Below are 9,931 nucleotides of genomic sequence, written 5' to 3'. Positions count from 1 at the left end.
TTGTTCCTGACCATGTTATTATGATCAAATAAAAATCAACCCTGTGGGGGGGGGGAAGGACAGTTGGATTTAAATCATGTCTCTGTAAATGGAGCAAGATTGCAAAGCACAGTAAGCCTTTTCAAGGACTTTGAGTATATCAGAGGACACAGAGAAAGGTTTTTTGTTTGTTTGAAGAAATGGATGCCAAGATCAAATAAAATCATAGAACTCCACCATAGGATTTCCTTAACTGGGTTAGTAAGGGCAGAGCCAATGAACAAACAAAGCCAAAGCCATTTGACTCTTGGGGCTCTAAGAGGAAGGCAGCAGATCCAAAAAGGAGGTCTGTTGGCATGCCATGGCTGTGTTTCTCATGAGGCCTCGGAGTCTTGGCAAAACAGTAACAAGAGGAGCACAAAGAGGTTCAAGGAAAAGGGGCTTCAATTGTCTAAATAGTTCCTTGGGGAGAAGCAAAAATCCAGAGGGAAATGGGGACCTAAAAGAAAAATATATTCAAGTATGACCAAAGAGTTGCAAAGTAACTGCCTCAGGCTTATTGAGCTCAGAACAAAAGGTCCCGAACACGTTACACAAAGGCCTGCAGCAAGACTGCTACACAACCTTCAGCAGAGATGGAACCAAATGCACGCAGCAGGAGGCAGCCTGTCAGACACCTGGGGACAAGTGGTGAGAGCACCAAATCCTAACCACGATTTTTGGTAGTCACTTTAAAGACAAAAAAAAAAAAAGGAAAGAGGGAGAGAGTAAAAGAATAAAGGGCATTTTGTTAGAATTTGGATGGCTGGTGTGAGAAATGCCCTCACCTGTCCAATGCTAAAGGATAGACACAGAGACACAAGGTACAACAAAGTAAGACTTTAATAATGGCCTTGCAAGTCTGGGTGTCTGTGAATGGGACAGGCACACAGAAAAGGGCTGTAGCAAGCAGTTTATTCCCTAGTACACAAGTCCCTCCCCCCACTTCCTCATTGGCTGAGTACTACGCAATGCACAATCTTCCCAAATGACACCTGAAATTTATTACCCCCTTGCAAGGAATTCCCTTGTCTGGGGGCTCAGGACAAGCCCGCGAAAAAGACTGCTAAAGCCCTGTGAAAGGAGAAACACCAGGGAATGAAGAAAACAATGGGGACTAGTAACTAATTACCAACTCAAGGAGACCTCTATCTGTTCAGGACCCTCCCACCCTCTGGGAAGGGGCTGGACCAGTCACACAACTTTTGGGTTGGGCCTGAATCATTTAAAACACCCTCAGATAAGTCATTTCTTTTTCTTTTCTTTCTTTTTTTTTTTTTTTTTGTCCTTTTTGAGACCGGCTGCACCGCGCTCAGCCAGTGAGCGCTATGAGCACACCGGTCATCCCTATATAGGATCCAAACCCGCGGCGGGAGTCATTTCTGAAAATGAATCACTTAGATTATTTTCTAACAGCTGGGGTCTCTGGTGCCTGACCCGGAGTTCCCTTATCTCCTGTCTGGCAAGCCAATTTTGTTAGGGATGCAGATTCAGGCTCTTGGTCTATCCATGAAAGAAAAATCTTTTCACAGAAACAAGTGCATGGGAAGGAAGAACTTTACTACCAAGCAAAGTTATGTGCCACGGAGGTATGTAGGCATCTCTGCCAGAGACACACATCCCCGGAACTTCTCTCTCTCCCTCCCACATCCCCAAAGGCCCCTAATGGGTGGTTAAGCTGTCACCAAGGCATTATGAGTCCATTAACTGCCAGGTAAAGAGGCAGTGCCCATCTGATCTGAATATGAGCAGCTTCCCTGGGGGGGGAGGGGGCTATTCTATTCCTGCCTCCATGGGAGGGATGCAGCAGCAGCTGATGGCGCAGAAGAGACAGCACTGAGGAGGTGGAAGGGGACCTGGCCTGGTACCCATGAGCGGGTCCCAAACCAGGGACTAGGGGGAGGCAAGCAAGAAGCTTAGCAAAAAAATTTAGGAGGCACTCATCCTACGACCTTGGGGGTGAGTGCCTCTTTAACTCTTATGCCCCAGGCACCTTCCTGGCCCACTCATACACAGTGCTAGGACCCAGGGCTTGGCCTTGGGAACAGATGGACACTCTCTCCTGACAGCATCTGATGGGGGTGGGAGGGGAGGAGATCCGGGTGCCCGGATGTGAGAGTTGAAGGCCAGCAGAGGAAGCTTGCTGGAAAAGCATGCCAGAGCCAGGGGTGTAAATCCTCGTGGAATGGTCAAGGGGGTGTGACTGGGGATGGGGTTGTGATAGCAGCAAGGAGGGGAGAAAGGACTAGGGAAGAACAGAGGCAAGGTGGGAGCTCTGAAAAGCAGAGGCCTCTCCCCACCCCCAGACAGGCTGTCATGGAAGATTCAGGAAGCTGCATGGGTTATTTTTGGTGGAAGGGAAATTCCATCCTAAGGCCTTTCTCTCCACCTCTGGGTGCCAGCTGGAACCCCGGAAGGGAATCTGACATCTTGTCCAGGCATGACCCTCACCCTGTCTCTCACTGAGCCAGCAGGTATCCACCCATCCTCCCACCGCAGCCATATTCCTGCCACTGAGGCCCAGAGGTGAGTCCTGCCCTCCCTTCAGGTCTCCCAAGCCAGCAGGGACGCAGAAATCCTGACAGACCCATGAGGCAAAGACAGATTTCCACGGGCTCTGATTCCACACACATGTAACCTCACTTCAACTCTGAGAGGCGGGTCCTCTTATCATCTTCCTGGCCCACCCCCATCTCCACCCGCAGACCTCAGCTTCCCCTGCCCAGGAGCCTCAGGGCCGCTTGGGGGCAGTGTCCTGCTTCTGCCTTGTCACTTGATAATCCTCCAGCAGAGTGGGCCGCAAAGAGAACGTCGCCCAAGCATACAACCTGGGCATCGGCAGTCCTGGGGACCATGGCAGGGCCGCTCAGGCCCAAAGCCCTGAGGCTTCATAAGAACGTCACCCCCCAAAAAAAGAAGAAAAAAAAGAACATCATCCAGCTGGAATGAAAAACAGGCCGTCAGTTTTCAACACACTAAACATAGAATTACCATAGGAATTCAATTCCTAGACCCAAGAGTAATGAAAACATAAGCCCACAGCGAAACTGATACACAGGTGTTTACAGCAGCATTATTCCTAGTAGTCGAAAGGTGGAAACAGCCCAAATGCCCATCGATGAACGGGTGGATAAACAAAGTGTGGTTATTCATACAATGGAATATTACCCATGAGAGACACCGATACACCCCACAGCTGGTATGAACCTGGAAAACATTACGCTGAGTGAAAAGGGCCAGACAAAGAAGGTCACATGGTGTATGACTCTTTTTATATGACACATCCAGAACAGGTAAATTCATAGAGACAGGAAGCAAATTAAAGTTAACAGGTGGGGGTTGGCCCGTGGCTCACTCGGGAGAGTGTGGTGCTGATAACACCAAGGCCACGGGTTTGGATCCCATATAGGGATGGCCGGTTAGCTCACTGGCTGAGCGTGGTGCTGACAACACCAAGTAAGGGTTAAGATCCCCTTACCGGTCATCTTTTGAAAAAAATAAATAAATAAAAAAAATAAAGTTAACAGGTGGAAGGGGGAGTGATTACTTATTAGTTAATGGTGTTTTGCTGTGGTCATGAAAAAGCTGTGTAACTAGAGAGATGTGGTAGCTGAATAATATTGGGAATAAATGAACTGCCACTGAATTGTACACTTTATAATGGTTCCATTGTATGTTATCTGAATTTCACGCCAATTTTTTATTTTATTGATATATTTTCTGTCTCACTAATTGACTCTTTGGGTTTGGTTTGGTTTTGTCTGGCAGCTGGCAGGCAGAACGACCCAAACCCTTGACCTTGGTGTGATAACACTGCACTCTAACCAACTGGGCTGACTGGCCAGCCCTCCTCTTTACTAATTGAATTAGCGGAAATTCCCTTAATTTTTTTTTTTAAAATCAACTTCAGTTCCTCCCATCCCACCTCAGGGTTCAGTCACCCCCCTGGCAGGGAAGACCAGACACCAGCCCCCACCCCTGTCCCACTTGGAGTGGCACCCCGGGGACTTCCTCAGAGAAGCCCTCCTGGGTTCTCCAATTACAGACTTTTGCGCCCTCCCCTGCACCCCCAACATCCTTGTCAGACCTGTGACTACAATGACAGTGAATGCAGTGATTTCAGGTTTGAGGACAGGATGCTTGGTATGGCAGAGGGACTGCAAAAGTCGCGCAGCTCCTTCCTAGGAGGCCAAAGGGAAACCGAGCAGAAAAGAGGCCAAGCCGCCCTTGCTAGCCATTGGCTCCCCATGTGACCTGTGCCCGCTCGTCCCGCTCTCCTGCCGACCCACCTTGCCCTGCCCCAATGCCACGCGCCCCAGCTGCTCCCCGCCCTGTGCAAAGGAAGACCTGCTAGCAGACCACGCAGCTGGACCGACTTCGCGCGCGGCTGAGCGCCCTGGCCTGTGGGCTCCTGCTTCTCCTCGTCCGGGGCCAGGGTGAGGCTCTGTCGGGGGCGACAGGGACCGGGGTGGGATCTGCCACATTCTGCAGAGGCAAACCTGAGACTGTGGGAGGGAAGACGCCAGGGAGGTGGGAACTGAGGAGATGACAGTGCGGGAACCGTGCGCCCCACCCGAGCCTCCCAACCACCCAGGATGTGCCCCCTGAGTCACAGAGAGGGTCAGGGCTGCCCCAGGCCCCCAAACAAAGAGGACGTTTGAGTGGAGTACTAGCAGCCTTGAGGGTAGCAGGGGAGGTTTCAGGACGTTTTCGTCCTGTGTTTGTGGCTGGAGCCGGTGCTGCCAGAGGGTAGTAACAACAATAACCCGTTCCTGTTGTCTTTGGCTCTGAGTGTGTCTCACCTTTGGCTAGAGTGGCACCCTGATCCCCTCGAAAGGGGCCCCAGGCAAGGTTACTGGCCCTCAGAGAATACAGAAGCGCCTGGAACCACAGCCTAAAGCCAATCTGAGAAGCAGCCAGATGTGAGAAGCAGCCTGTGTCCCTCTTCCCCGTGCAACGATGTGGCCTCGAAGGCAAAGGTGATGTGATGGTACTTTGTGCCTTCCAGGCTTTCTCCATGCCCTTGTCCGAATCTCAGGCCTTGTGGCACTGTGCCCGGGGTGTGTATGAAGCCCGTGATCCTCTCACCTACAACACCCCTTGGTGTAGGACCTGACTCTCTCCTTCACCCTTTCGCAGTCTAATCTAGCCAGGAGGACCCCTCCCCTATGACTCACTCTCAAGGAACTTTCTCCCTTACCTGCCCTGTACCAGGCTTTCAGAAGTCACCAGGACCTGTTAGGCAGGGAGATCTGCCCAGCTTCACTGATGGCTCCTTTTTAAAATATTATTTTGGGTTGGACCCACATTCAGAAAGAATAATTGACAAGACATAAGAGAGCCCAGGTGATAGGTCATACCCTCTTCTGTCCCACCCTCCACAGGGACAAACAAGGCCCCTAAGGGCCTTCCACTTACCACCCAGGAGTTTAACCAAGAATACATGTGTGCACTTGTCTTTCGTTTTTACCTAAATGGTCACAAACCCCCTTTTTGTGCCAGGATTTTTCTCTTCCTGACAACAGCGGGTGACCTCCTCTCACCCCTACATGGTAGACCTTCCTCAAACCCTTTTTTAAAAATTATTTTTTATTTTTTATTTATTTTATTTTTTAAAAGACGACCCGTAGGGGGATCTTAACCCTTGACTTGGTGTTGTCAGCACCACGCCCTCCCCAATGAGCTAACTAGCCATCCCCATATGGGATCTGAACCCGAGGCTTTTGTGTTTTCAGCACTACACTCTCCGACGTGCGCCACGGGCCGGCCCTTTCCTCAAACCCTTTAATGGAAGGGCTTCTCTTCAAGGATGAAGCATCCGAGGCCTGGCTGTTCAGCTCACTTGGTCACAGCGTGGTCAAGGGTTCCCATCTCTATGCCGCCAACAACAACAAAAAAGCATGAAGTGTCCTTGACATAACCGATCTCTAATCAGTTACATTTCAGCAGATTTTTTTCTTCCCTGCATCTAACTTCAGGCTTCAGTGGTTACAATGAATTACATGGGTAGACATCCCACCTGGCTAGGAATTGTGTGTAGGCAGCGTGTTACTGGGGAGAGGAATGGGCTTTTTGACGTGGAAAGACATTGCTCAGTTGCCCTCTCTGGAGCCTGTGAGTGGCTGCTGACCCCGGCCTCATCGACCCCAGATGGCATGGAACATGTTGATCCATGTCGATCTGATAAGTGTAGGGTGGCAGTAGCTTCCTGAGGCCGTGTTTGTTTTTTACTTTCTGTTATGGAACCTGGCTCAGATCTGCCAAATTCTGCAGAGGCAGAACCTGAGACGGTGGGAGAGAAAGGTGGGAGGTAGTCGAGCAAACAATAGCAGGGGACATGTGGGCCTGACCGTGCACCTCCCTGTGCCCTGAGACACAGAGAAGGTCGGGCTGCCCCAAGGCTGCACAGGACCAAGGCGCCAGCCCAGTCTCTGAGATAGAGAGAATAGTATAACCAACGCAACCCACCCATCAGCCACCTTCAGCAGTGATCAAGACTGGGACAACCTGCTTTTATCCGGACTGCCACCTCTCCTTTGCACTATTTTGAAGCAAATCCCAGTCATCATATCATCTATACATTTTTCATCGTGTCTTACTAAAAGAAAGGAATACATATGTGTGTTTGTGTGTGTGAGTGTATATATTTCCAGAGTACCATAAGATCTCAATGTAATCATATATCTAGTCAAATATTCTTACTTTATATTATTTATAAATGATATTTATGCAGGTTTTTAAAAAAAATCAGGATTTGAATAAGGTTCATACTTTGCACATTGGTAAATGTGTTTCTTTAGCTATTTTTTTTTTTTTTTAAGATGACCAGTAAGGGGATCTTAACCCTTGACTTGGTGTTGTCAGCACCATGCTCTCCCAAGTGAGCCATGGGCTGGCCCTGTTTCTTTAGTTTTAGTAACGGCTTTGAGATATCATTCACATACCATACGATTTATCCATTTAAAGCATACACTTCAGTGATTTTTAGTGTATTCACAGAGTTCACCATATCAATTCCCATTTCCCCTCAACCCTAACCCCCAACCTCAGCCCTAGGCATCCACCAGTCATATCCTCTGACTCTAGGGGAAAGCTAATTTTGGACATTTTACTTAAATGGAATCACACAGTAATGGTCTTTTGTGACTGGCTTCTTTCACTCAATGTTTTCAAGTTTCATCCGAGTTGAAACATGTAGCAGAACTTCATTCCTTTTTATTGCTGATAATATTCCATTATGCAGATATACTACATTTTATTGGTTTCGTTCATCAGCTGAGGGACATTTGGATAGCCACTTATGGGTTAATACGAATAATCCTGCTAGGAACGTTCATGTACAAGTTTTTTGGTTTTTTTTGTTTGTTTTGTCTTTTTTGTGACCGGTAAGGGGATCGCAACCCTTGGCTTGGTGTCGTCCGCACCGCGCTCAGCCAGTGAGCGCACCGGCCATCCTTATATAGGATCCGAACCCGCGGCGGGAGCACCGCTGCGCTCCCAAGCGCTGCACTCTCCCGAGTGCGCCACGGGGCTGGCCCCATGTACAAGTTTTTATGTGAACCTCTATTTTTGATTCTCTTTGGTTTATATCTCATAGTGGAATTACTGGGTCACATGGTAATTCCCTATTTAATCATTTGAAGGCAGCTTTACAAAGCAGCTGTAACATTTTACCTTCCCACCAGCAAAGTAGGAAGGTCCCACTTTTCCCCCATCCTTCAGTACCTGCTATTATCTGTCTTTTCTGTATGTTTCCTTGATTTTTTTTTTAAAATTTTTTTGGCCACTGGCCAGTAAAGGGATCCAAACCGTTGACCTTAGTGTTTTACCACCATGCTCTAACCAGCTGAGCTAACTGGCCAGCCACTCTATGTGTTTCCTGAGTCTCTTTCAACCTGCAGATTCCCAATCTGCCTCTTTTATTTTCCTTCTGATTTGCTGTCGTGTTGAAGAAACTAGTTAATTGTTCTGGAGAGGATCCCACCCATTTGGGTTTTGCTGATGTCATCCCTGTGGTTCCTTTTAACTGTTCCTCTGTCCCCTGTGTGCCCTGTAAACTTATATTTATATTCTAGAGGCTGGATCAGATTCAGATTTGGGGTTTTAGGCTTTACTTTGTTTTCTTGTTTGGCAAGACCACTTCTGAGTGATGCTCTGTACTGCCGACAGAAGATATGTACTGACTGTGTTGTTTTTTATGACAAAATGAGTCACTGACTTCACATTTCAATCAGATTTCAATGTATATTTCTTTTGCCATGAGTGAGGTGTACAGCTTTTCATTTGTTTAAGAACCATTTATTTGTACTGCCTATTCTGAACATATTCTTACACCACTTTTTTCTATGTGTGGCTGGCATATTTCTCGTTCGTATGTAGAAACTCTATCTATTAAGAATATTGGCTTTTTCCGCTGGGTGACTTGCAATCACTTGCTCCCTCCTGGATCCCCACAGCAGGCGGACTGTGCTTTCTAGGCTGTTCTAGTCGTAGCTGTGCTTCTCTCTTGTAGCTCCCCTCACCGCCATTGCTCCTTGTTTGCAGGGCGCTTTCTTTATGTCATTTCTTGCCACCTGAAAGATGAGATCCCTGAGGTCAGAAACCTTATCTATCTGATTCCACCAGTTCTTCCGCTGCCTCACGTGACCTGGCACACAGTGGCAAGGACACTTTCGCTCCATCAAGCCTATGTGACCATTTTTGTGAAGCTGTTGGCTGAATGAAAGAGTCAAGCCCTGAGGAGCCTCAGTGAGCCTGGTGGGGGAGGCTGGGGCCAGGCCCAGTGAAGGCAGATAGGGTGGAGGGGACAGTGTTACAGGCAGGAGGTTTCTTTCTTTCTTTCTTTCTTTTTTTTTTTTTTAAAGATGACCGGTAAGGGGATCTTAACCCTTGACTTGGTGTTGTCAGCACCACGCTCAGCCAGTGAGCTAACCAGCCATCCCTATATAGGATCCGAACCCGGGGCCTTGGTGTTGTCAGCACCACACTCTACCGAGTGAGCCACGGGCCGGCCTTCTTTCTTTTTTTTCTATCAAACCTTTTTATTTCAAAACAAAACAACAACAAAAACAAAAAACCTTAATCAAAATATTTCTCAATAGAGGCTATTTTTTTTTTTCTCTTTAAAAAATTTTATTACAGGGTTGGCCCGTGGCTCAGTGGCTCATGCAGGAGAGTGTGGTGCTCATAACGCCAAGGCCACAGGTTTGGATCCCATATAGGGAAGGCCGGTTTGCTCACTGGGTGAGTGTGGTGCTGACAACACCAAGTCAAGGGTTAAGATGCCCTTACAGGTTATCTTTAAAAAAATTTTTTTTATTATACAAAAATATCTTCCATTCCTTCATGTCAGAGGAAAGATGTCCTTTCTCTTTCTAAAAGGAGAAGTTTCAGAAAACAACACTAAGTTCAACTAAGTTCCTTCCTTCCCTGACCCAAAATACCCTAAGTGTGGATTGAGATAGCGTCTGACTTATCCACTTAGTGCTTACATTTAATTTACAATTTTACTATAACATCTGAGAATGGCTAAATCAGCAAAGAGAAATATATATTTACAATATTTCCCAAAAAACAAAAAGCACAACCAAACCTTTTAATATAGTGACTTTAGGAATTTTATTTATGAGCAGATTTTTTTGTTTCACTTTAAAAATATTCCTATTTTTATTCTTTCTTTAGTTTTTGTTTATTCTCTTATTCGTGTGTGTGTGTTTTCATTCTTTTAACTTTTTAAATTTTTTCTTTCAGAGGAGTTTTTTTTAAAGCATCAAGTGTTTTTAAATTATGTAGATACGTATAAATATTTTCTTTTCCTTTCTGATTTTTTGCCCCGGTGTTTGGAAAGATGGGGGCAGGGTAGGCCCTGCAGTCTGAGACTCTCTTAGCAAGGCTGGATCTAAGAGCAGGAAAT

The sequence above is a fragment of the Galeopterus variegatus genome, unplaced genomic scaffold (genome assembly GCF_000696425.1).
Source record: "Galeopterus variegatus unplaced genomic scaffold, G_variegatus-3.0.2 Scaffold13263, whole genome shotgun sequence".
Classification (NCBI taxonomy): domain Eukaryota; kingdom Metazoa; phylum Chordata; class Mammalia; order Dermoptera; family Cynocephalidae; genus Galeopterus; species Galeopterus variegatus.
The sequence above is the reverse complement of the archived record's forward strand: the minus strand, read 5'-3'. Positions refer to the sequence as shown.